Here is a 214-nt window from a genome sequence, read left to right as displayed (position 1 = left end):
CATTAGCTAAAATCCAAATTAGCCTAAACAACTGAAAAAAGCTTAATTTAGCCAAAACAACTAGCATAAAGCTAAATGTTAAATAATTCTAAAAAACTAAAAAAATTAAATTACCCAAAACAGCTAGCATGTAACTGAAATATTAGCTAATTGCCAAATTAGCCAAAAAAATGGAAAAAAATCTTAAATTAACCAAAATAGCTAGCATAAAGCT

Source organism: Oryzias melastigma, unplaced genomic scaffold (assembly GCF_002922805.2).
Source record: "Oryzias melastigma strain HK-1 unplaced genomic scaffold, ASM292280v2 sc02922, whole genome shotgun sequence".
Classification (NCBI taxonomy): Eukaryota; Metazoa; Chordata; class Actinopteri; order Beloniformes; family Adrianichthyidae; genus Oryzias; species Oryzias melastigma.
The sequence above is the reverse complement of the archived record's forward strand: the minus strand, read 5'-3'. Positions refer to the sequence as shown.